The following is a 27,713-nucleotide window of genomic DNA, read 5'->3' as shown; positions in this document are numbered from 1 at the left end:
TTACTTCTTCTTCGAATCACCCTATTAATTCTGTAAAGTTGGTGGGGTTCCCTTTTTTTTAAATCCGACCACCTTTTGCGCAGGTGCTCTCTGCTCCTGGTTTTCCCAAACTTCCGCTGGAGCCTACGGATGACCTTCTCCATAATTTGGGCTTTTACTTTATTGGGATGCATGTAGGGGCCATGCTTGGCATCATAGTCCTCCCTCCTCAATATGGTGACCATCTCCACCATTTCCTGAAAACTCATATTGGAGGCTCTGCACCGGAATCTGCGGCGTGGTTGGGCCTGGCCTGCCTCCTGGCTTGAGCTAGAATACACCTCCATGTTGTCCATCTTTTCTCACTCACCAAACGACAGAGAAGGGGCGTGGAAAGGACGATACCGAACGTCAGGGGCGGGGTGTCGTGCGGAGCGTCACGCGTGCGTAGTGTAAAAGGGATGGGACGTGTTTGTAAACGGCGTGCATAGTCTGTGGAAGAAGGCGTAAATCACGATCTTTCCTAACGACGAGACGTAAGTTTTTTATTCCGACTTTATTATAGTGAATAGGGAATGAGTTTGTGGGCTAGTTAGGGGAAGTAAGCTAGTGCCTTTAATTACATTATGTTTTGGCTTCTGTTTCATGTGCAGAAAGAATGGATGCCTTCAAGGATGCGGAGTTCCTGACAGAATTCATCCAAAAATGGAAGGAACATCCAGTTCTGTGGCAAACCAAAAGCACAATAAATAAAAACAAAGATGCCAGGGAGAAAGCTAGACAGAGCATGCTTGTTTTTGTGAAAACAAGGGTCCCCAACGCCACAACAGCCACTGTGAAAAGCAAAATCAATTCCATCAGGGGCACCTACAGGGCCCAACGGGTCCAAGTCCTGGCCTCAATGAGGTCTGGGGCTGCAGCTGACTCCATATACAAACCAACCCTGTGGTACTATAGTCAGCTGCAGTTCCTGGACGACCACATTGAGACCAGGACATCCATGTCTACCCTTCCCCCAAGAGGTAGCTCCCAGCTTCCCAGCAGCCAATCCTCCAGTGTTCCCTGCAGACAAGAGCAGGCAAGCTCGGAGGAAGAGGAAGAGTTCCTGGAGGACCCCAATTGTGAGCCATGGAGAATGGTATGTGTTTTTTGTATGAATTTAGTTAGTATATGACAAGTATAGTAATAATGGTAAATGTATGTTACTATTGTTCTAAATTCTATGTGAATCTCGTAAGTTTAGGGATAGGATCAATAGTCAGTAGTGGGAAAACATGATGGGGTCAAAATGGGCAAATTAATAATGTTTATGAAGGAGTGGGTGGCATTTTCAGATAGGCCAGTAGGGGGGAGTAACGCAATACACCTGCAAGGGGTCCCAGATGGAAGACACCCTTTTTGAGTACTATCTAGTTGACACTAAATTGAATAAATTAATTTTTGGGGAAAAGGCCACTTATTTACTAAATTAGGCATGCAACAACCCACATAATTCCAGGGGGACCATGTCTGAAGGTGTTTAAGGGGCCACATAATTAAGGATGGCGACCCTGTGTGTAATATATATTGACATTCAATTTGCATCACTCATGATTGTAAAAATGTGTGTGATTAATGACAAACACAAATAACATATGTTCCTTTTTTTGATACACAGGCAGACCCAAGCCAGGAAGAGCCAGGGCCCACAGGGAGCCATGAAGAGCCAGGGCCCACAGGGAGCCAGGAAGAGACAGGGCCCACAGGGAGCCAGGAGGAGCCAGGGCCAACTGCAAGGCAGGAGGTGGCAGAGCCCACTGGGAGCCAGGAGGTGGCAGGCCCTAGTGGGACCCAGGAGGCACGCCGGCGGGATACCATCTCACGGATCCCTCCATTCCGCAATCCCAATAAACGGCTCAGGAGTATGCGACAAATGGAGGAGGAGACCCAGGGCCTGCTTCGCCAAGCTACTGCAGCCATCCGAGAGCCACCCAGTGAAGTTGAGGGGTTCGCAGCGCTCATTGCAGCCAAGATGTACAATCTGGAGCAGAGCCAGCGTGTGCGCTGCGAACTCCTCATCTTCCAAGCCATAACCATGGCATCCCTGGGGCAGCTCGATGACGACACCCACATTGTGCGGATTGCTCCTCCTGTCCTTGCTGCTCCTCCTGCTCCTGCTCCTGCTCCTGCTCCTGCACCTGCTCCTGCTCCTCCACCTCATGAGGCTGCTCTGGCTCCTGCCACCTCATCTCCTCCAGGAACCCAGCCCCCAAGGACTCGGGCTACCGGGAAGGCTGCAGGGAAGACTGCAGGGAAGGCTGCTGGGAAGAAAAAGGCCAAGAAATAATACGGTGCCCCTGATGGAATTTTTATGTGGACTCACAGGCTGTATTTGTGGCTTCGGGGACCCTTGTTTTCAGAAAAAATCAAGCATGCTCTAAAGTGCTGCCTACCTTGGCATCTTTGTTTTTATTATGTTGTGTTTTTGGGTTGCCACCTTTTTTGTTTGAACTTTTTAGGAAGACTAAAATAAATGTTAATTTTTCAGCCAAATTTCAACATGTTTCTTTATTGTAGATTTGAGAGATCAGTATTGAATGGGCAGACCCATTACAAAATAAATAATGCAAACATTAACAAGGTCAAAAAACATGCTTGTGGGTGAGTTAACTAAAAAATTAGGTTGTTGCAGACACTTCACACACTCCTAAATAAAAACAAAATAGAGATTACTAATCAAATTGGTGACAAAAATTTAAAAAAAAAAAATAAGGTGGACCAATATATATATTTAAAATGTTTAAGATGGAAGATACAACTAAATAACAGAACACAAACATAAACATTATCAAACAAGAAAGAAACTAATTAAAAGCTTGTCATAACTATGCAACAAGATCAGCCGCAACAAACGTCCATTTCTGGGTAGCAGTTAAAAGCAGGGGTTAAAGAAGCGCTTTATTTTCTTGTCTATAAGCTGAAAAACACCTTAACGAATGTGCTGATTCCATTCTGAACAGTCGTTTTACATGAATGAGCGCTGCCGTCTCCTAACTTGCTTCTGAGCATGCGCGGGCTTAAATCGACGTTTTTACGTACACACGGTCAATGTTTAGAACACAGAAAACGACGTCGGCCAAAAACGACACATAAAATTGAAGCATGCTTCAATTTTTTTCTGTCGTTTTTTAGAAGACATAAAACGACGTTTTTGCCCACACACGGTCAATTAAATTGACGTTTTTGAAAATGACGTTTTTTTCCATCGCAGAAAGCGATGGTGTGTACGCGGCATAACAGTCAGACTCATACCATATCAGTCAGGTGACAGCATTCAGGTGGTTCCCTTTGCTGCTGCACCAGTGGCGGTGCGTCCATAGAGTGAGCAGGAGTGCCGCCCCCCTCTCGCTCCTGCACCGCCACTGAATACAATACATGGATTCATGCATTGTATAAATCCATGTATTGCCGTTGCCGCCCATTATTCAGATGGTTAACGGCAGCTGGTTGGCTTTGGAAGTGCCTATCAGAGCCAGCGGCTCTGATAGGCTTTCCGATTACAGCCCGCAGGCTGTAATCGGCTTTCAAATAGTTATCCAGGGGACGCACAGGGGGGGCGCTCCCTGGCTAACACTGGCGTCTCAGCCAATCAGGTTCACCGGTTCTGATTGGCTGAAGCATCATCGAGGGTGGGAGAAGACATCGAGGGACGGTGGAAGCAGGATGGCTGACCCCAGAAAGATAAGTTCTGGGCGGGGGGGCATTTTACAGGGCACAGTGGCAGCATTTAACAGGGCACAGTGACGCTAATTTATGGGCACATTGGTGACAATTGATGGGCACGGTGGTGACAATTGATGGGCACGGTGGTGACAATTTATGGGCATGGTGGTGACAATTGATGGCACAGTGGTAACAATTGATGGCACAGTGGCTGTTTAACATGGCACAGTGGTGACAATTGATGGGCACAGTGGTGACAATTGATGGCACAGTGGCTGCGTTTCATGGCATGGCACAGTGGTGACAATTGATGGGCACAGTGGCGATAAATGATGGCACAGTGGCTGCGTTTGATGGCATGGCACAGTGGCTGCATTTGATGGCATGGCACAGTGGCGACAATTGATGGCACAGTGGCGACAATTGATGGCACAGTGGCGACAATTGATGGCATGGCACAGTGGTGACAATTGATGGGCACAGTGGCTGCATTTGATGGGCAGAGTGGCTGTGTTTGATGGGCACAGTGAGGATGCAATTGTTTTTTTTTTTTTTGCGCCCCCCCAAAACATTTTGAGCACCAGCCGCCACTGGAGTTCACCCTGCCATGCTTATCGGGCTAGGCTTGCCCATTGGCGGGCCCAAGATCTCCATGGCGGGTGCCAACAGGTAGAGAGGAAGGAGAAGAGTGGACATACATCTGCTCTCCTCCTCTTCTTCTTGTGACCCGAAAAGCATGTCTCTGACGTCACTTCTGGGTCAAGCTCTCGGTGTCCTCGAATCGCTTTACTGAGAAAGGATGTTTTTCAAAGCATTCAGTGGAGTACAGGGGAGATGTGCAGGGAGTTTTAGACCTTGTATATCTCAATAAAGAGAACCTGTAACCTAAAAAGCATCACATAGGGGACTGTTTTTTTTCGCCTATGTGATAAAAAAAAGTTAAGTAAAATATTGTTATAAGCACATAAAATCATAATAACGCCTAAGCACATAACCCCCCCCCCCCACAAAAATTGTGTGACCCCCCACCCCCACATATACATACATGAATGTAAACAAATGCGTTGGGGCTCCTACGTGTGAAAACTTCAGTTGAAATACACATGTTACATATCGTCGCACAATAGTTCTAACACCAGATCTCCTCCGTAACAATAAACTGATACCTATAGAGGGCATTTGAAGCATTGCCTATAGAAAACATTGGGTACTGAAGTTTGTCGCAATTTCACGGGTGCACAAAAATTTAAGGTTTGGCATGTTGGATATCTATTTACTCGGTTCAATCTTGTCTTTTATATCTTACCAAAAATGTGGGTAATATATTGTGTTTGTTTGCCCTAAAATTCACGTTAGGGTGTTTTTTACTGAAATGTTGTGTTTCCTAGACCTTTGCAGTATTATCGTATGACATAAAAAATTGCAACTACCACTATTTTATTTTCTAGGGTGTCTGCTTTCAGAAAAATATATAATATTTAATAATATCGCAGTTGGCACCAGATGTGGAATTTGCATAGTCAATTAAACATCTCTCCTTTGCATACTTTTTACATTTCTTTTTTTTCTATTACTGTATAGTTTTTTCTTTCTATAGGAAAACTATTTAGAGAATTAAATTTTTTCACAAGAAAAATGTTTATCCAAATTTTTACAGTACAAGCGATGCATAAACACAGTTCGTCACAGAGAAAGTATTATACAGATTATCACAGGTTAGATGTTCTGCTGATATGAACAGGAGAGAGGTGTTGAAAGCCTAGTATACACCAATACAATGAGATACCGGTTTGGAAACAAGAAATCTCAGCAAGGTTACTTAGGGAGGTCTGGAGGGGGAGGAGGGGAGCAGGAGGAGTGAAGAACGGGGGGGAGGTGGGAGGGGAGGGACCTCATCTAAGCAGTTGTATACACCTTAAACAGATAGCGAATAGCTTTCAGGAGATCATAACAGTGGGCCATTATCATCATTGTCAACCGTGAACTCTTTCCCCCAAGCATCTATCCACCCCAACCATATCTTGTCAAATTTAGGAGGACAGTTTTGATTAGCAAAGGTGATCTTGTACAGTGGCAGCACCGAGTTCAATAGCGAGTGCCATGAGGACACCGTGGGAGGTGCAGTGCTCTTCCAGTGGAGGAATATCTCCCTACGGGCATAAAAAGTAGCATACCTGAAGAATAATTTAGTGTATTTACCCCGTACCCCAGGGTTGAAGACGTTCAGTAGCCCTGATTTAGGGTTAGTTTCCATATCCAGGGAGGTAATCTGGTCGAGGGGGTCAACTACTCCCGACCAATAGTCTCCGAGGCGGGGGCAGGGCCAGACCATGTGGAAAAAGGAGGAAGCCCCTAGGTCACATCTGGGATTCATAATTGTCAACTATTTTGGGGTGAAAACGGCCCTGTGGAGGAATTTGACCTGCATAAATCAGTCTCTAGCCAAAATCATAGTGGTAACGAAGAAGGATATAATGTCTCCCATTCGTCCTCTGACAGATCAGGAATTTCCATCTTGAATTTGTCCAGAGTTTTTTCAAGTTTCTTTGTGGGAGTTATGGACAAACGGAGATACAGGGAGGACAGAGGTTTGTCTATGATCTTGGCAGTAAGAAACCCCTCCACAGAGTCTGATTCCAGTGTGAGAAGTGGTGGGAACTGTTTCCTATAGGCATGACGGAGATGATAGTATCAGAACAACATCCACCCGGTTAGTGAGTAGGCATCCTGGAGATCGGAGAAAGATCGTAGTTTACCTCCCCTGACAATGTCCTTAATTTTCACTGTACCCTTTCTCGCCCAGATCTGTGGAACCGGCACAGAATTCATTTGCGGCAGATTAGGATTACCCCAGAGGGGGATGAGAAGTGAGAATATATTCGGGGAAGTCAAAACGGGTCCTAGCCCTGTGCCATATGGTAATGGTTGTACGCATCAAATCCGTGATGCCAGGGTGGGATCTCGTTGCCCTGAACACCACGTTACTAAGGGAAGAATATGACCCCATTATGGCCGCTTCCAGTGTCACTGCTGGGTTATCGCAGGGTTGGGAGAACTACCATTTGACCGTCACCGGGACAGCCGCCCAAAAGTAGACCTGGAAGTCTGGTAGGGACAATCCCTCCTGAGCAATGGGAAGCTGAAGGGTGGAGACGGCCAGCCGCGGGGGCCTCCCGTTCCAGATAAAGGAGGATATTATACTTTTTAGCTTGGCAAAAAATGAGGTGGGGGGATCAGAGGTAAATTTCGAAAGAAGTAGTGAAATTAAGGCAAATATACCATCTTAATCGAGTTTACCCTACCCACTGGTGAAAGGGGGAGAGTCCTCCAGGTTATACATTTCTGCAAAAAGTTTTTCAGTAGTGGTTGGAGATGCAGCTCAGTATAAGGATAGCGGGGTCCCCACCCTTACTCCTAGATATTTAAATTCAGGTGTCCAGTTTTGGGGGGTGCCCGTTGGCGGGTGAGGGCCCGACACGTGTAGCGAGAGATTTTTCCCAATCAATCTTGATGCCCGAGAACAAGCCAAATACATCTATTATTTGAAGTGCAGGTGGGAGGGAGGAAGTATCTTTAAGAAAACGGAGGGTGTTATCGGCATTTAGGGATATTTTATCCATAATTACACCTATCCGAATCCCTTTCACCGAGGGGGTAGATCTGATGTGGGCCGCCATGGGCTCCATAGTGAACGCAAACAGACCAGGGGGAAGTGGGCAGCCCTGTCTGGTGCCCCTAGACAGGGGGCAAGATAATGACAGCGAGTTATTTGTGCGTATACGGGCTGTTGGATTGTGGTACAGTAGGTGTTTGTGATATTGTGCTTTTAGCACGACAGCGTCGCGCTGATACTCGGCGACAGGGTGCCGAGATCTCGCCGACATCTCACACTCACTGGAATAGTGACAGCACATCCCAGCAAGCGCGTCATAGAAGCGACGGGAGATCCGACTTGGATTCCCGCCAATTCTACACGTGTGCGGCGTTTGTTATGAATCCTGAGGGGGAAGTCCCCGCCGGATTTTAAATAAAAATCCGGCATGGGTCCCCCCCTCAGGAGCATACCGGGCCCTTAGGTCTGTTATGGGTTGTAAGGAGAGCCCCCCTACGCCGAAAAAAACGGCGTAGGGGGTCCCCCTACGATCCATACCAGACCCGTATCCAAAGCACGCTACCCGGCCAGCCAGGAAGGGAGTGGGGACGAGCGAGCGCCCCCCCCCCTCCTGAGCCGTACCAGGCTGCATGCCCTCAACATGGGGGGGTTGGGTGCTCTGGGGCAGGGGGGCGCACTGCGGCCCCCCCACCTCAGAGCACCCTGTCCCCATGTTGATGAGGACAGGGCCCCTTCCCGACAACCCTGGCCGTTGGTTGTCGGGGTATGCGGGCGGGAGGCTTATCGGAATCTGGGAGCCCCCTTTAATAAGGGGGCCCCCAGATACCGGCCCCCCACCCTAAGTGAATGAGTATGGGGTACATCGTACCCCTACCCATTCACCTGCAAGAAAAGTGGTAAAAACACAAATAAACCACACAGTGTATTAAAATATTTTATTAGTCTGCTCCGGAGGCCGCCCCCTGTCTTCTTTATTAGCTCTTTTACCAGGGGGGGCTTCTTCTTTGACATCTTCGGGTGGGTGGGGGCCGCCGTCTGGTTCTCTTCCACCGCCGGGGGGGGTGGCTTTTAAAAAAGCCCCCACCCCCCGGCGGGTTTCCTCCTCCGTCTTCGGCGGGGCTCTTCTTCTTCCGCTATCCCGACGGGTCTTCTCCGCTATCCGGGGGGTCTCGCCGCTCTCCGCTGTTGACTCGTCGCACCCCGGTTCTTCGTCTCGTGGTAGGTATCACATGGGTAGGTACAGAGCATGATGGGACTGTGAGGCCTATATAGGTCCGATGCAAGGCGCGCATCCGTCATTTCAGCGAGGAGGACCGGCGAGTCAACATCGGGAGAAGAAGAGAAGTGAAGAACATGACGTCACAGCGCGGAAGAAGACGTACAGCACGGAAGAAGGGACCGGACTGCGAGACGAAGAACCGGGGTGCGACGAGTCAACAGCGGAGAGCGGCGAGACCCCCCGGATAGCGGAGAAGACCCGTCGGGATAGCGGAAGAAGAAGAGCCCCGCCGAAGACGCCGGAGGAAACCCGCCAGGGGGGCCCCCACCCACCCGAAGACGTCAAAGAAGAAGCCCCCCCTGGTAAAAGAGCTAATAAAGAAGACAGGGGGCGGCCTCCGGAGCAGAAAAATAAAATATTTTAATACACTGTGTGGTTTATTTGTGTTTTTACCACTTTTCTTGCAGGTGAATGGGTAGGGGTACGATGTACCCCATACTCATTCACTTAGGGTGGGGGGGCCGGTATCTGGGGGCCCCCTTATTAAAGGGGGCTCCCAGATTCCGATAAGCCTCCCGCCCGCATACCCCGGCAACCAACGGCCAGGGTTGTCGGGAAGGGGCCCTGTCCTCATCAACATGGGGACAGGGTGCTCTGAGGTGGGGGGGCCGCAGTGCGCCCCCCTGCCCCAGAGCACCCAACCCCCCCATGTTGAGGGCATGCAGCCTGGTACGGCTCAGGAGGGGGGGGGGCGCTCGCTCGTCCCCACTCCCTTCCTGGCTGGCCGGGTAGCGTGCTTTGGATACGGGTCTGGTATGGATTGTAGGGGGACCCCCTACGCCGTTTTTTTCGGCGTAGGGGGGCTCTCCTTACAACCCATAACAGACCTAAGGGCCCGGTATGCTCCTGAGGGGGGGACCCATGCCGGATTTTTATTTAAAATCCGGCGGGGACTTCCCCCTCAGGATTCATAACAAACGCCGCACACGTGTAGAATTGGCGGGAATCCAAGTCGGATCTCCCGTCGCTTCTATGACGGCTCTGTCTCCATCGCGGCAAGCCAGCTCGGCGCTGGCTCCCGCGATGGGGCTCGTAGGTGCTCAATCTCGCCGAGAAAGAGAGCGAGATTGACACAAAATCGGGTTCACCTACTGTATAGCATCTGAACTCATCCGATAAATCGGGGGCCAAACCCAAATTTACGCAGGACGGCCCAAAGGTAGCGTCACTCGACCGAGTGGAAAGCCTTCTCGGCGTCTAAGGAGGCTACCACTCCCGTACCATCCCCACTTGCCCTGGAGAGATGGGTGAGGAGGCGACGGATATTAGCCAGACTGATCTGCATGTACCAATCAGTTGTCCGGCCAATACTCTGGCCAACAGTTTGGCATCCACATTGAGGAGAGAGATTGGTCGGTACGAAGAACACTATTCAGGGGACTTGCCTGGTTTAAGAATTGCAACAATTACGCCTCAGCCATTGTCGGGGGGAGAGAATTCTCCTCCGTGGCCTTTCGGAGCATAAGTTTAAATGAAGGGAGAATTTCTTCTGCATATGTTTTAAAGAATTCAGCAGGGATGGCATCTGGGCCCGGCGTTTTGCCATTTTGCAGGGATGCTACCGCCCGCTGAAGCTCCTCCAATGTAATAGGGCCATCTAATGCCTCCCTGTATGTGGATGTCAGGCAAGAGAGCTCCGTCTCATCGAGGTAGGCTGTAAGCTCTGCATCCGTGCATACCATCCGAGAGCTGTAAAGCTCTTGATAGAAGGATGCAAATCTGGCATTGATAGCAGTGGGGTCGGTCAAAGCCGTCCTATCAGTCGCATATCGCCGAGATAGGCACCGGAGAGGAGCTTTCCCGTGCCAGCATACTCCCAGTCTTCTCCCCGTGTTCAAACATTCTTTGGGACTGTTGTAGGAACTGAGTTTTTGTGGCCGCTGTTTGGAGCAAGAGAACATCCCTCAATGCTGCCTGAAAATCTGAATAAACCCTGGGGGACCCAGTAGTGGAGTATTCAAGTTCGAGTGCGGTCACCTTCCCTTCAGCCCTCAGGGTGTCCTCCCTCAGATCTCTCCGGATCCTATGAATGTGGGACTGTAAACTGCCTCTAGTAAAAGCCTTAAATGCGTCCCAGGATGTGGTCAGGGCTATAGAGTGGTCCAGGTCCCGCCAATAACGCATCGCCTCAGATCTATATGGTTCCGAGATCCTCGAGTTCGACAGCCAAAACCTGGACAATCTCCACAGGCTCTCCCCCGATGCATTGAAAACACATAGCCTCAATGCAAGTGGCGCGTGATCAGATATGCCACGGGGGAGAATAGAGATGTCTCGAATTCTAGAGAGGACAGACCCCCCAGCATAGGCAAGGTCTATACATAAAAGGGTCTTGTGTGAGGCCGAGTGACAAGTGTAGGCCGGCTGGGAAGGGTTACGCCACCTCCACACATCAATCAGGTTGGAAGCTTCCACCCAAGAGAGCAGCTCTGAAGATGATCCCGCTACGGATGAAAGTCTGTCCACCCCAGAGTCTGGGAACTAGATTAAAGTCCCCCAGTATCACCACATTATCTGTGGAAAAAGTGGAGATTAGCTGGTTAAGTAGTTGCATGGAGGCCAGGGGGGCAGGTACAATCCCACCACCACCAACTCTACCTATCCACTATGGCATGTAACATAACAAAGCGGCCGTCCGGATCTATTTCCAGTGCCAGCAGTCGAAATGGTATCTGCGAGGTAACGTGTCGATCCACATGGAGGCCTCCTCAGGAGATGTTAAGAATCTAACAGATTCGCCATCCTCCACCCGCAGTCTGGCCTGGAACAGCATGCTGTACTTGACATGCTTGGTTCAGAGTCTGGCTCTCACTGCGTCATAGGATTTCAATTGCTTCTGAGTTTCCAGCGAGTAGTCCGGGAAGATCAGGAGTTTGGAGTTCTCAAAACGCAGTTCACCTTGGGATCTCGCTTCCTTTATTACCGTATCGCGATCACGGAAGTGAAGCAACTTGAAGATGAAAGAGTGAGGTGGTGCTCCCTGCGGCCCCCTGGTGGAGGGTATGCGATGGGCTCTTTCCACCGTAAAAAATGGGGAAAAACGTGCTGAGGGAAGTATATGTTACAGCAAAAGTTCAGCAAAGGCGGTGGAATCCGTACCATCAGCCCACTCCGGAGACCCAGTACTCGCAAGTTGTTCCTTCTGTTGCGATTCTCGGCATCTTCGGCGCGAGCCTCCAGTGCTTTAACTTTAGTTTTCAGTACATGCATATCAGCCCCCTGGTCACGTACCGTGTCTTCAGCTTGAGAGACCGTCTGCTCCACTTCAGTCATGCGACCATGGAGTGTATCAAAGTCCTTCCTGATAAACTCCACATGGGTCTGAATGTGGTCCACTTTGTCTGTTAGGGCAGTGATGGCCGTGGCCGTGGCCGGCAGCCGCTCCGGATCGTCGGCCTGGTTCTGGGCAGGATGTTTAGGTGAGGCCGCAGCTTTTTTGCCTGCTTTTTTGGGGATCTGCCTCTTCGCATACCCCAGGAGTACCGCTGAGGCTGGGGGTACACAGGGGGGTCTTTGTTAGCGGTTCTGCACCCTAGAAATGCTGGATTCAGCGCAGATCTGCGGGAGCTCAGACACTAGGGCCCAGATTCACAAAGCACTTACACCAGCGTACAGCACGTTACGCCTGCGTAAGTGCCAATGTGCGCCGGTGTATGTGTGCGGCAGACCCACGAAGCAACATGCGCCTAATAACAGGCTACGCCCTGTTGACGTATCGTGAGCACGCCGGCGTGGGGTGGGCGCACATGTGGGCTGGGCGCACGGTGCTGCGCTGCTCCCATTGATTAGCCATTCAAACATGCAAATGAGGGGAATACGGCGATTCACGAACGTGCGTGCGCCCGACACGTGCTACGCAAGATGCGCGTAAGTTGTACGCCCAGCGTAAAGTTATTCCCCATACATGAGGCGCAACCCGGCAACAGACATGCCCAGGTCAGCTGGAGAGCAGCTGCAGCAGCACCGTTACAGACGAGCAGAGCAACCACACTTGCAGGGGCAGCCATGGTCATAGCACTACTGCGTCAACAGGCACGGAGGAGCGCACAGGAGCAGATATACTGAGCGCGCATGAACCTCTTCGGCATGGGGGAATCGGAGGTGTACCACAGTCATGCATGATGAAATCACCAGCCAGACGGGACGCTCACATGCAGTGCAGCCACTGGTCAAGGTACTGGCAACACTCCACTTCCTCGCCAGTGGATCTTTTCAACGTACAAGTGGAGTCGTGTCTTGTCTGGGATGTCACAATCCACCATGAGTAGATGCGTGCACCAGGTCCTCCCCGCAATCCTCACACGCATGTCCCACCACATTATCAAACCGACTTATGAGTAGTGTTGAGCGGAATACGCCATATTCGATTTCGCGATATATCACGAATATATAGACGAATATTCGAGAAATATTAGCTAAAATCTAATATTCGTGATATTTTATCGAATAAACAATATTGCGAAATTTCGCTAATGCGAATGCGAAAATGATTGCGAAATTATCGTCCGCGCATGCGCAGGCGCGCGAACAACACGCGAAAACGGAGATCATTTCATGGATCTTTGCCAGTCGAATTTCGGATCGCGATTTTGTGCTGCACTGCGAAGCGAAGATGGTGGGGAGTAACTTTTCATCCAGTGAGGAAAAACTGCTGATTAGTGTAAGTAATTTCACCACTGTTTTTTCATTATCTTTAACTGCATTTTAGACTAGTTTAAAAGTTAGGATATAAGATCAGATATTAGTATTTCCCAAACAGTGTGTCTCCAGCTCTTGCAAAACTACAACTCCCAGCATGCCTGGACAGCTGCAGACACCCTGGTTGGTAAATGTGTATTTAGGCACTTTCCTTGCTATTTAGCATAATTAACATGTTGTGGACATAGGACGTATGCGAACGTCCTGACTTCAGGGTCCTTAAGGCCCAAGGACGTTCGAATACATATTGCCCTTTAGATGTTGCAGAACTACAACTTCCAGCATGCCTGGGCATGCTGGGACTTCTAGTTTTGCAAGTTCTGCAGGCCCACATTTTTCAGACCACTATACACGGGTCTCTAAACTGTGGCACTCTAGATGCAGCAAAAGTAAAATTCTTAGCATGCACTGACAGACCATGCCTGATGGGAGTAGTAGTTTTGCAACAGCTGGAGGCGCACTGGTCTTGAAACCCTGAGTTAGGTAACAAACTTGCAGTGTTTTGCAACCATTGTGCCTCCAGCTGTTGCAAAACTAGAACTCCCTGCATGCAACTAGCTGATTTAACCCCCCCCTCTCCCCCAATGTGAATGTACAGGGTACATTCACATTGACTGGGGCTTACAGTGTGCTTCTAGCTGAAGCAAATTTGGCGCTGCAGCTCAAACCCTCAGCGGGAAACTACTGTGAACCCCACGCCCCTCTGACTGTACCATAAAAACACTACACCACACTAAATAAAAATTAAAAAACACAACATATACACATACCCCTACATAGCCCCCCTCCCCTCCACAATAAAAAAGAAAAATGTCTGGTACGGCACTGTTTCCTAAATGGAGCCTACAGCTGTTGCAAAACAACTCCCCAGTATTACCGGACAGCCATTGACTGTCCAGGCATGCTGGGAGTTAAAGTATAATTGTGGTACAGCTGGTGACGGTGAGCTACATGGTGTATCAGAGCATGCTGGTAGTTGTAGTTTTTAAATAACATCAACTCCATTATTTATTCAAAATGAATTCATCAAAAAGTCAAAAGAAACAAACATATTATTGTTCATATATAAAGATAGGGATGAAAAAAAAAAATCTATTGTACAGGCCCAGTATAAGGGTCAAAAAATAATTATAGCGGTCAGATGAATAGCAACTAATTTCTCCCCTATACGTGTATCCTGTGTTGTTACTCATATATACATAATTATGCAAATGATAATGGCTGCTATATTTATGCAAAAAAGGTGGCGACCAAAATGGCAAGATATAAAATCTGTCATGTTACCCCTGTCAGTGATTAATAAGGCGAGAATGCTTCCAATTGTTGAATACCATACATTTACGTCATATATCCATAAGGGTTTAAACAAAAGTATTATAATATACTTTGTTCTTCATCTTGCAGAGGTTCCTGCAACAGGGATATGACCAAATTCGGCGACAGCAGGAAAAAAAAAAATTGTCCGCTCCCTATTGCGGGAGTTACGCAAGGTGCATGGCCGCACACATGACCACATGGCCATCTTAAAAAAGTGGTCTGACCTAAAGAGGCGCCACATGGGCCAGGTCAGACAGATCCGTGATGAATTTCATCCAGGTAAGTTATTGGTGACAGTTATGTAAGGTCATATGTAATTAACCTTAGGGCAGATGTTGTTAACCCAGACGCCATGTTGTGGTAACATATATCACCATCCAAGGTATTCATAGTACTGTTGAAAAAAGACATGGGACAGCAGACAGGAACACTTATTAACTATAATTAAACTAAATAAACAAGACACACCATTAATGTACTAATACTGGCTGAGGCTGCTTTATTATTGGATTTCAGACATATATTTTAAAGAAATACTTTAATAACTTAAAAAACAGCCTAGTCACTACGGCTCAGGCTGTACCTAAATATATTCCAACTTTAAAATGTATCCAACAACAACTAAACTAAACAGATTTGTCCCCCTTTGTATAATTACATTTTTTATTTTTTTTTAAAACAAAGGTGACCAACTGACCATCCCACATAATTAGCAGCCGCGACAAAAAGAAAAGAAAAAGGGGGGGGTTGGGGAACACCACAGTCCCGTCTACTGAGGCGACTGAGAGCAAGGCTGACGGAACCTTACTTATATACCCCTAACTAACATTGGATTTTTCCAAAACCAACTGGTACCAGGCCCACAGGCCTAAAAAGTGCGGGGAAAAGCACGTGTAGGCCGCGTGATCACCTCGTGCTCACCAAAAAAACGGGGAAAACACGTTTTCCAGCTAACTAGGCCACGTGAGGACCATCTTACACCTAAAGAGCCCTATTAGGTTCCCAAAAGGGGAACTTGAAACCGTCACTACTAATTTTATTAAGTCCTGCCGCTTTCCCATGAGAAAAGGGGGAATTGAAACCTTCTCCCCCTTTTCTATCATTATTCCATCAAGTTAAACCATGGAATTAAAGTGGTGGTGTGGTGGGTTAAAGGGGAAGGGGTGGTATTTTATAACTCAATTACCACTAAATTCCTGTGGTAGGCGTGGGGTTATCATAGTAATCCCGTGTAATCCATCAGGCCCTTTTTTTAACATGAGATTGTCTGAATAATACAAAGGAAACACAAACAGCTCATTTTACCATGGTGGCAGCCCAGCTCACACTCAGTCCCCTGTAGTTCCAGCAAGACCCTTTAATATAACATTATCCCATTGGTTAACTGTCTATATAAATAAATTTGTATTCATATACAATACAGCAGAGTACACAGAATTTGCATACGTTATTAGAAATAATTTTTTACATATATGAACATTGTGTTATTATAGGAGCTCCTCTACCATCTGTGCGCCCCAAGCGCACAAGGCGACAGGCCGCAGAGGAGGAGGAGGATGAAGAGGAGGAGCAGGAGGAGCAGGAGGAGGATGCAGAGGAGGAGAGGGATGAGGAGCAGCCAGGGCCCTCCCAGTCACCACCCCCAGCTCCTGTTGAGGAGCAAGAGGAGGAGCTGCAACCCCCCCCCCCCAAACTCCTGGTGGTGAATCGTGTGATGGAGAAGAGGAGCAGGAGGATGAGACGGTTCCTGTGAGCCTCAGTCAGGAGGGTAAATATGTGCACAAAGATTAATAACATTTCAACAATAAGATGTAGATCTAAAAATGGACAGCATTTAAAGCGCACCCGTCAGATTTCAGAACAATAATATGGTATTTATGATAGAAGTATATGTGCTAGACAGTGACACATAACAATTGTATAGACATGATAATGATTGTTTAATAAGCAACATAAATATTTTTTTTATTTGGTAACGGTCTTTGAAATCCTAATTTTTTTTCTTATATCCTAACAGTTTTAAAAAAGATGGAGGAAAAACAAAGACTCCTCCAGAGGAACAATGAGAAAATCCGCTCAAATCGCCGGAAAATGCGGATCCTAGACCTCAAAAATCAACAGCTGGAGCAACAGCAGAGCAAGATTTTTTACGAGATGGCTGAGCTTCAGAAGCTCATGCATAATTACATTTAATTTTTTTTTTCTTTTAATAAAAAATGTTATTCTTTTAAAATGTTTCCTTTCTTATTGAGATTGTTAGGTTTTTCAACACATCTAACTTCACATCTAACACATCAACATCAACATCAACATCAACACATCTAACTTCATAATAACCAAAAACATTTTATACTATTATTTTATTTAACACAAACCTAAGACAAACTAAAATACACGGACACAGACACGACTAACACAAACTAAACTGTTGAAAAATGAATATAACAAAAGCAACAATATATATATAGATATAGAGAGAGAGAGAGCGAGAAAGAGAGAGAGAGTGCAGATTTGCTCTTGCAGACAGGCTAATGGTTGCAGTATAAAGGCTGCAAACCAGGGTTTAACATAAAGTTCAGTGTTTTAGTCACACTTGCTGTTACGATCCGGTCTGATAGCTTGTAGCGGAGGCTGTTGGTGGATCCGCTGTGCCAGAGAGGTCATGAAGCATTACTCAGCATGAAGGCAGCAGCAGTAGTATTAAAATATAATGTAATTATCACATAGGCAACATTTACAAGCAGTAGTGGTAATAGTACTAGATAGCATCTAAACACTTGGGCAAGACTTTACAGCAGCAGTATTGGTAATAGTAGTATATAGTGGCAAATAACTTGTGACATAGGTGTCTGAGCAGCAGCAGTAGTAGTAATAGTAGACAATATAGTGTCAAATCACTCGGGAAAGAGGTGCCATGAACAGCAGCAGCAGCAGCAGTGGTAATAGTAGTATATAGTGGCAAATAACTCGTGACAGGTGTCGTGACTGAGCAGCAGCAGCAGTAGTAGTAGACAATATAGTGTCAAATCACTCGGGAAAGAGGTACCATGATGAACAGTAGCAGCAGCAGTGGTAATAGTAGTATAGAGTGGCAAATAACTCGTGACATAGGTGTCGTGAGCAGCAGCAGTAGTAGTAATAGTAGACAATATAGTGTCAAATCGCTCGGGCAAGAGGTGCCATCAGCAGCAGCAGTAGTAATAGAAAGTGGCAAATCTCTCGGACAAAAGGTGACAGCAGCAGTATGAGTAATATATCAGTACATAATCACTCAGCCTTTTGGCATTAGCAGTAGGAGCCCATATGGTGGCAAAATTACAAAAGCTTGAAGTTGCAGTAGCATGGTGATTAAATTTGAAAAGTAGAATGACACAGGCCTTAAGTAGCTGTAGCCTGACTATACCATAGTGCCTCATAATTTAAAAGTTTGATTAACGTTATTTCTATGCTATACGTGACTTTTTAAATTCATGATGAGCAATTACTTTTCAAAATAATGTGGCAGCAGCATCAGGACTCCTTATAGTGGCTTAATGACACAGCATGGAAATATTTATGCCCTTAAAACTACCTGCCCACTATGAGTTTCAAAGGTATAAATACATCAGGGAATGAATGACAAGGGACCCTTCAGCGCCCTGAACCGACGGCGGGTGCCAGAAAGTCACCGCCGATCCAGGACTCATTCATCTTGATGAATGTGAGTCTGTCCACGAAGTCTGTGGACAGACGGGTCCTCTTGCCCGTGACCACCCCACCTGCCGTGCTGAATGTCCGCTCAGATAGTACGCTGGAGGGGGGGCAAGACAATAACTCCAGCGCATACTGAGCGAGCTCGCGGCAGGTGTCCAATCTGGCAACCCAGTACTCCATGGGGTCGTCGGTGCTCATACTGTCAGAAGCACCGACGGACCCCATGTAGTCTGCCACCATGTGGGCCAGCCGCTGGTGGCGACTGCTGCTGCTGCTGCTGGTGCTGCTGCTGGTACTGGGTCGCTCAGATTGGAAGAACATCCTCATCTCACCCATTAGGTCCCCTGCTTGGCTGCTGCTGCTGGGTGCAGCCACCTGCTGGGTGAGATGAGGGGGGACAACTGGAGGCCGGGGAGTTGCCTGCTCCAACCAGCTGACTATGCGCGCCTGCAGTTCCTCCATCCGGCGCTGCCTCCGGCTGGCTGGGAGGAACTGCTCCAGTTTCCCCTTGCATCTTGGATCTAAAAGGGTGGCCATCCAAAATTCATCCCTCTCCTTAATAGTCTGAACCCGGGGGTCCCTCCTGAGGCATCTCAGCATGTGGGCAGCCATGGGGAAGAGCACAGCCCGCTGTGACTCCTCATGGCTGCCCGGGTCCATGACGTCCGACTCTTCATGCTGGAGGCGCTGCTGCTCGCGCTCAGAGATGCCCAACCCCCGGACTATCGGTTCCCCCAACACCGGCTCTCCCTCCTGACCAGGCCCTGACTCCAGGACATCACCAGTAACCTCCTCATCATCATCATCCTCCTCCTCCTCGTCCTGGTCTTGGTGGAGCAGTGTTGCCTCCTCCTGCTCCACCAAGGCACTCTCCCCAGCTTCGAGCAGGCGATCTAGCGCCCTGTCCAGCAGGAACACTATAGGGAGCACGTCATTGAGGCCGACATGCTCCCTGCTGACCATCTTGGTCGCCTGCTCGAAAGGGGCCAACACATGGCAGACCTGGTGTATCTGCCCCCACTCCGCACTGGTGATGTACGGGAGTGTTTGTGATGGCCCGGCAGTGCCTTGCTCCAGCAGGTATTCCTTCACCGCCCTTCGCTGCTCCCACAACCTCTCCAGCATGTGGAGGGTGGAGTTCCACCGCGTCACACTGTCCACAATCAGCCTGTGAAGGGGCAGGCTGTTGTCCCGCTGCAACTTGGACAGGGACGCGGTAGCGGTTGGGGAGCGCCTGAAGTGGCTGGCAATCCTACGCACCCTTAGCACAATGTCACTCAACCCGGGATAGGTGCGCAGGAACTTCTGCATCACAAGGTTGAGGACATGTGCCAGACAGGGCACGTGGGTCAGACTGCCAGCCTGGAGGGCGGAGAGTAGGTTGCTGCCGTTGTCACAGACAACCATACCTGCCTGGAGCCTTCGGGGTGTCAGCCACTTCTGGACCTGAGCCTGAAGTGCGGTCAGTACTTCTTGTCCAGTGTGTCTCCGGTCCCCTAAACTAACAAGCTGGAGCACGGCCTGACAGCGCACGTGCCCCACACTTGAGTAGCTATGGGGGCGCTTGCTGGGAGGCTCAGCAGATGCAGAGACAGTGGCTTGACGGAGACCAGCAGTTCTCCCCTGGACACCCCGGGGCGGCACCACAAAATCTGATGCCGCCGATCCCTCCCCGGCGCCGTCGGAAAGCGACACCTGGCGCCGGATGGCAGTGCAGGACACAGACGAGGAGGGTGCTGTGGAAGTAGAGGTCTGGCTGCCAGTAGCAGTACCTCTACTAGAGGGAGCGGGGGGGCATGACCTGCTGGGAACAGATGAAGCTGTGGCAGGGGCTGCTGTACCCTGCTCACTTGTGGTGGTGGCGCGCTACTACCACCACGCTTCATCTGGTCATACTCCCGCCAGTGGTTAATTCTCAGGTGCTGGTTGAGAGCTGTGGTACCCACCCGAGCCAAGCACTTCCCTCTCTTCACCCTGGCACGACAGATCTGGCAGATGGCTACAGTATGGTTATCTGCTACCAGGGTGAAGTAGGCCCAGACAGGTGACTTCAGCGCCGCCCTCCTGTCAGATGGGGTGACGCTGACTTGCACCTGCTGGGACTCGGTGCGCACAGGTGGAGCTGCCTGCTGCTGCTGCTGCTGACACCTCCTGCTGCCATCACCAGTGGAGACCCTGATGCTGGTCTCCCTGGTGACCTGGCGCACCATTTCCCCAGGGTGCCTACCTTCCTCGTCGTCACTGCTGCTGTGAACCAACAAGGCACTGGCAGGTGGCACCCATGTTGTGTCACCATCGTCTTCGCCCCCAGATATGTCAGACCCTGGAATGTGGTGGTCTGAGGGAAACAGCTGACATGGAGCCGCTAGCCTGGCTCCGCTGTCCCCTCACCGACGCCTGGGTCTGACTAGGTGCGGTTGTTTCCTGCACAAAAACACCAGCACCACTTGGAAGGGATGTCTCTGGGATACTGACAGCAGGTACCCCATCCTCCTCCTCCATCATCCCTTCAAAAAGGTCCTGACCATCAGGACAGAACTGGATGTCTGCCTGATGCAGGGCCTCCCCCAAGATATCCCTCTCACTGTCGCTGTCAAACAGTAAGAGGCTGGACTCTTGGGGGCTGGGGGTTGGTTATAAAGGCACCGGTGTACTGGTGGTGCTACTGGGAGTCGGGACTGACGACTCAGTGGCACTGCTGTGCCCCATATACTCCACCACTACTGGAGCCTGAGAAGGCAATATCGGGCGGCTGCCAGAGGGAAAAAAATCGTGGATGAGGCGGACTCCCCTTCCACCTGATCCTCTACCACTAGTAGGGGCGCGAGAGGTACCCCATGCTGGCAGCGACCCAGCACTGGGAGTAACTCCCCTACCCCTGCTGCCACGGCCACGGCCACGTATGCTGCTCATACTTGCTGATGTGGGGGGGGGGTAAACTTTATTGGGGGGGGGGGATGTGAGAAAGGAGTGTTTTTTTTTTTTAGCAAGACAGGCAAGACGCAGACAAAGACGTAGACAGCTACTAAACTATAATCAAACTACTACACCTAAAAAAAAATTTTTTTTTTACACTGACTGACAAGGACAAAGACGAGGACTACAAATACTAAACTAATATGCACTAAACAAACACTAACTACTTACACAAATTTATATGGCTAAACTAAAGCTAATTTTTTTTTTTTTTACACTGACTGACAAGGACAAAGACGAGGACTACAAATACTAAACTAATATGCACTAAACAATGACTAACTACTTACACAAAGTTATATGGCTAAACTAAAGCTAATCTTTTTTTTTTTTTTTTTTTTTTTTTTCACTGACTGACAAGGACAAAGACGAGGACTACAAATACTAAACTAATATGCACTAAACAAACACTAACTACTTACACAAAGTTATATGGCTAAACTAAAGCTAATTTTTTTTTTATTTTTTTTTACACAAAACACAGACACTAAACACACACTAAACTAAGCTACCTTAAAGAAATGTACACTTACACTATGTACACTTACACTAACTACACAGAAATCTATCTAACACTAAGCTACACTAACCTGGACAAAACAACACAAATCTGAGCTTTTAAAAAAGCTGTTGGGTCTTTTGCTTTGAAAAAAGCAGTTTAGAAGCTGGAAAATCTGAACTGAAATCACTATAGCAAGGAAGCACAATGCTGATGCTGTAAGCTGTAAGATCACACAGAAACACTCCACTCTCTCTAGCCACCTTGTGAATCTGCACTGAAATACTGCTGGGAGTGATCTTATATAATGGTCGTGCAGGCAGGTTCCTATTGGTTGCTATGGAGGTTGCTAACCTCTGACAACTGTGGTAGGAGAACTCTGATTGGCTCTGATGCAAAAGAAGGGCGGAGAAAATAATCGCGCAATATTCCTTTTGCCGAATATTCGCATTGCGAATATTTGGCAATATAAAAGGATCGCCTCAGCTACTCGGCCCAGGGTCTCTAATCATACCAGCAATGCTTTTAGACATCGATGGAGATCACTAGGATGTGATCTGTTTTAAAAATAAAATTGAAAAAATACGAATTTTCGGAATAGCGAATATTGGCCGCGAAATTCGAGTTATTCGCGAATACTCGAATATGCCATATTCGTAACGAATATTCGCAATGCGAATATTCTTGAGCAACACTACTTATGAGCACCTGCCGCAGAAGGCAATGCAGGATTTCTACAGTATTTCCGGATTCCCACGCACCGTCGGGGCCATTGATTGCACACATGTGGCACTACGGCCCCCCTGTGCCACAGAGCAAATATAATATAATCGTAAGCAGTGGCATTCCATCAACGTACAGGTGATAGCCGATGCCCAATGCCTCAGCCACGACAGCTACATATACCATCAAAGCACCATCCCAACGGAATTCGAACAGAATGTGTACAGAGACAGCTGGCTGCTTGGTGAGTGACATGGGTGTCAGGCATGACTGTCCGCCCCCATGATGCAGACATCACGAGGGGCACATGCATGGCTAACATCCTCCTATCTTTTCCCTTCCAGGTGATTCGGCATATGCCCTTGGGCCCCATCTCCTGACTCCATACCGGAATCCCCAAACCAGAGGCGAGAGAAGATGCAATGCTGCATACATACTCACCCGTGCAGTGGTGGAGCGCACATTTGGCATCCTGAAGTCCCGTTTCCGATGCCTGGATAAGCCCGGGGGGCCCTGTTGTATTCCCCAAACTTTGTGTGCCAGATCATCGGTGCATGTTGCGTGCTGCACAACTATGCCATGAGAAAGGGCCTGGAGATTGACATATGTGATGACCTGACCCCCGCACCACACAGTCCCCCCCTGCCCGAGGCTACCCCATCTGCTGAAGGAACAGCAGTCAGGAGTTGCCTCGTGGAACGCATATTTGCACGTTGAATTGCAGCAACACACACATTCATCATGGCACACGGACAATGCACACCACTGTGGTCCCTAGCTCACACACAACACATCCACACATTGGTTAAGCCAAAGTCCACCGAGCAGGACTTGGGAGCAGCAATGCCACGCCAAGGCACCAATGGTGTTGCTGTACATTCATACCACCTCCACACGGTCATGGGGATAACCTCTCCCCGACGATCCAAGGTGACCCCTCCCAGTTGATACGCAGTGCTGGCAGAAATGGCCTTGTGCCTGTCTGGACACATTGGCCACACACACATACACACACTCACACACCAGTCACACCGTAGCACTGTCATCACTGGGCAAACCTTGCCCCTGCAAACCGGTGTCCAGTCACCGTAGAGACTTCTGAACTCCTAACCGTGTGCAGTCCGATGCTGCTGTGACATCAGTTAGGGTGACACCCATGTCCCACTGTCTGGGTCCGTGAAAAGAAACAACATATTGGACCATGCCATTGTCCGCCATGGCAAGCCCTTACAGGTGCACGGCACATGCCTCTGTGCACGTCACCCAAAAGAAAACATGCTCAGACCCTGAGTTGCACTCGTGGTGCCATTGTCCTCGGGACAGTCACTTGCCCTCCCGCGGTCCATGCCTCGTGCCCAGGGACCTGCTCTGCAGGTGTCGTGGCGATGACTCTGGTGGGGCGTCCCGTGGCAGTTTATCCACTGGGCTGTCGCTCCTGGATACCGATCTTGATGTTGCCTGCATCCCCTCCAAGGCAATGGCAATTCGGGTCAGCACGCCATTTTTTCCGCCTGCATTTGCCTCTGACTGGCGTTGTGTTGGCGCTGCAGGCACCTGTTCTGGCATCCCTCAAACTGGATGGCGGCAGTGTTGGCCTGCACGATTCCGCCCAGGCTCCTAACCTCGGTCACGATCCATGCTACTGTTGCTTGCAGTTGCTCGATGGATGTGGTGTTGTGTTGCTGGGTCACCTGCATGTCCATGGCCAATCCATGGTCCTCAGATGTTGCGGGGACCCCCTGCTACCATGTGCTGTTACATGGCATCCAGGGTATGTGACTGGTCACACAGGCATGTGGCCATGGCTGCACAATTAGCATTGACCTCCTGCATGCAGTCACAGATGGCCTTTGTGTGTTCGGCCTGCTGTTTGAGGCACTGCTGCATTGTGGCTGCGGTGCCCTGCTGTAACGATACGCCAAATTAGGTTCAGGTCTATGGATCGCAACTGTGGAGACTTCTCAGGTTCGAACCCAGGTTTCACTCTTAACTCAGTTAAGAGTTTGGGTTCTATCATCACAGCCTCAATGAAGTATATGGCGCTTATTCCAGCATAAGCAACATTAAAGTAAATCTCGGTATTAATGGAATATATCAGGTATAGGGATAAGAGTAGTTGCAGTACTGGGACTGCACACTAGGGGTCAGACTGACCAGAGAGAGGGAGCTCAGTGGTTCTGGTTTGTACAGACAGGACTGGGTTCCTTATGGACAGAGTAGTCTACACAACATAGTTCAATGGTTGAAGCTAATGGTAACCGACATCATTGGCAGATCACAATGGTGAGGAGGTCTGTAGAGGGGTTAAGTGTACCAGCATACTGTGTAACCTTGAGATGCAATGATCATTACTTGGATGTACTATTAATGCACAGCGACAAGATAGGATGGCATTAGGCATAAGGAGCGGTGCATAATAATTTATATTTGTAGCAGTGTACATGAACTTGAGAGATGGAGTTTCAGGCTCTAGGAGTGCTCTATAGTACTTAATAGTATCAGGCATTAAACACAAGCATGAGAGCAAACATCAGGCATGATGAATGGAGCGTAGTAATTTGTATCTATAGCAGTGAGCAACATGAGAGGTGTAGTTCAGGCTTTAAGGAAACTCCATAGTACTTGATGAGAATAGCAATAAACTCAGGCATGGAAGCAAAGCGACAAGCATGGAGAGCAGTGCAAAGCAATTGGTATCCATATCAATGAACTTTAACATGAGAGCTGTAGTTGAAACTTTAGGAGGACTCCATAGTACTTGATAGCATTAGCAGTGAACATGGCATGGAAGCAAAGCGACAAGCATGGAGAGCAGTGCATGGTAATTGATATCTATAGCAATGAGCTTAAACATAAGAGCTGTAGAAAATTGGAAAGGGGGGGGGGTAACAAACCCCGGGACTTTAAACGGTGTCAGTAAATGAAGAAAATATAATCAGTAGAAAAATATAATTTATTTGATTGATCACATACATAAAAGTGGAAGGAAATACAACCACACATTAGACAAATATACGTAGCTTCAAGGAGGAGCCACATTCATGGCTTGTACATGGTATGCCCATTGCCCAACATGTTTCGCCCCAAACGGGGCTTCATCAGGAGCTTAATACAAGGCATGCTATAAAGAGAAAATAATCATGTATGAATAAATCAATAAAGCATCGAGACAGTAAATAAATGACATGCTCAATGTATAATCAACAATACTTAGAACAAGTATAGTATGCATAAATAGACGTTTTTTTTTTATCAAAAAACCCCAAGAAAAATAAAGAAAGAAAAAGTAGTGATCACAATAGTCTAAAATGCACAATACATGATTACATGGAAAAGCATTATATGATCAAAAGGATCCTGCAAGGAAACTGACTGCAAAGAACAGGAGATCCTAAAAGCTTAGATAGTCTCCACGGTCTCCCAAAGCAGATAAAGCAGTCAGAGCGGTCCAGCCTGAATCACTGTTTGAAAACAGACAAGCAGTGAATATCAAAAAGCTGCACAGAGGAATCACTTCAGTGTATCCAAAGTAAAATGGCTAAATAAGCCAGGGTGTTTTGAAACAATCCCATAGTCTAAGACAAGCTTAGAGGAGGGAACAAAAGGTTTAAGAAGTGTAGAGACATACCTGGAATGATGGAGTAATGGGAACAGCGCTGCAACAGCAGCAATGAAAAGTTCCTGGGCCAAAGAGCCCTGTCAGTAGTGGCAGCCGCAGCTGAACTTTAAATACCCCCCAGAAAAGAGGCTGGCGTCTGACGTCGCCGCTGGGGGCGGGATAAACAATGATGTCAGATGACATCCTGCAACCAATTAGCCGATGGGGGGCGTGTAGACGAGTATGACCAAACCGCCGTTACTAACAATACAGGTGATCCTGTTACAAGCCTTAATGTTCCCTTTTTTGGTAACAAAGTAAGGGACATTAATATCTGGTAAGAAGCCATCCAATTCTTACACTTTGGTGATAGTTTTAAAGGTGAAGGTGGAAACATCACTCTATCTGAAAATACAGCACGCAGCACTTTATCTTTGATTCAACAGCATGCAAATTTTCTTCACCACTTGAGGAATCATTGGGAAAATAGACTTTCATTTGAATGATAATAACTATTAATAGAACTTGGTTCAATTTCACAGTTTTTATTCATTTATTTAATTCATTTATTTATTTGGCACAGCAACTTGAGCAATTCATCACTGGAACACAGCTCACTATTATAGGACTTTTTACTATAGTAATTACAGGTGTTTTATACATATTTGTTTTTAATTATGTATCACAATTTATTTATTAGCGCACCCATTTCCACACCAATATACACTGCATAATCTTCTGATTATTACTGGGTAGCAGCTTAACACTGTATATAAATTAATTTAATTTAATTTACTGGCGCGAGATACAACACACACAATGACCAAACCGCCGCCCGCCAAGCGGCATGTCACACATATCCGCCCTCCCCATGGCGTGGAGAATGACGCCAATGGTGCGGGCGCCATCTTAGAACCTGGAAGGATCGCCAGCACATGATGCTGGCGTCCTCAGAGTGCAGATAAACATGACATAACCGTCGACCGCCAGTTAGAGCTGTAGTTGAGTAGACTCCATAGCACTTGATAGCATTAGCAGTGAACATAGGCATGAAAGTAGAGCGACAAGCATGGAAAGCAATGCATACTAATTGGTAACTATAGCAGTAAACTTTAACATGGGAGCTGTAGTTGAGGCTTTAGCAGGACTCCATTGCACTTGATAGGAATAACAATAAACTCAGGCATGGAAGGAAAGCGACAGCTATGCAGAGCAATGCATAGTAATTCGTTTCTATAGCAGAGTACTTGCGGTTGCAGATAGCTGGGCATGGATGAGCATCCTGGGAGCCTGGATCTGGTTGATGTGAGTGGTTGTGCCTTGTAAGGAGTCCTGGTGGTCCAGTAGAGGAAGTTGGGACTCACTACAGGTGAGTCTGGAAGCCCAGCTGACAGTGGTGATCTGTCAGCAATAGAGGAACGCCATACTGTCAGTGCTGGGGGTTTAAATAGGCCGTGCAAGAGCGGACCAGGAAGTGCCACTAGGTGGCGCACCTGCATAACCAACGTGGAGCGCAAGGCTACAGAGGAAGTGAGAGGAATCTCAGAGAGACGGATGTCAGTTGTAAGGGAAAGAAACAACAACAGTAATACTTAATGTGAAGTTGTTAGCATGGCGTTACACCTGCACAGCCAGT

The sequence above is a fragment of the Rana temporaria genome, chromosome 3 (genome assembly GCF_905171775.1).
Source record: "Rana temporaria chromosome 3, aRanTem1.1, whole genome shotgun sequence".
Lineage (NCBI taxonomy): Eukaryota > Metazoa > Chordata > Amphibia > Anura > Ranidae > Rana > Rana temporaria.
The sequence above is the reverse complement of the archived record's forward strand: the minus strand, read 5'-3'. Positions refer to the sequence as shown.